Source organism: Crocodylus siamensis, chromosome 2 (assembly GCF_052110815.1).
Source record: "Crocodylus siamensis isolate JL-2025a chromosome 2, ASM5211081v1, whole genome shotgun sequence".
NCBI classification, from domain to species: Eukaryota; Metazoa; Chordata; order Crocodylia; family Crocodylidae; genus Crocodylus; species Crocodylus siamensis.
The window spans coordinates 97,645,901-97,646,587 of NC_143396.1; positions in this window are offsets into that span (position 1 = coordinate 97,645,901).

Genomic DNA, 687 nt, shown 5'->3' on the forward strand with positions numbered 1-687 from the left:
GTGCACAGGCACCCCTGAGCGTAGCAGCGCACCCCCTACAAAAGGCGCCACTGACAGTGTCAGCGGTGCCTGTGGGTGGCCACCATTCGCTACCCTGGTGTGGGCAGTCCGCAACCCCTGCTGGCGGCTGCCGGCACTGCCCGCTCACCACCGCTGGGCTCCCACTGTGCACCCCCAGCCGCTGAGGGGCACGAGTCGTTCATGTGTGGCAGTGGCTGTGGGCGAGCTTCCCCGTGTCCAGTGGGGTGGGCAGCGCCAGGGATGTTGTGTGGCGTTGCTCGGTCCCTGCCCATGTGTACCTCCTAGGCCTCTAGGGCCTTCTCAAGTACCCCAGGGGGTATGTGTACCTGTTGTTGACAACCCCTGAGATTGATAGATAGATGCGTGTGTATATATGGGCTTAGATCTCTCTCTCTAAGCCCATATATACATACACATCTATCTATCTGTCTGTCTATCTCATCTCGCTGTAGTCCCTGTGCCCACCCTGCCCCCTACTCCGCTTCGCGCGGGCCCGGCTGGGCAGGGCTGTGTAGCCGGGCGGGCGGCAGGGCGGCGCCCCTCACGAGGCAGCGCCGCGCTCGCGGCCGCTGCAGGCAGCTGGGGCAAGGCCGAGGCCGACCCCCCCCAGCCCAGCGCAGGGGCTCGCGGCTGCCTGGGGCGCCCCGCGCTCTCCCCGCCCACAGC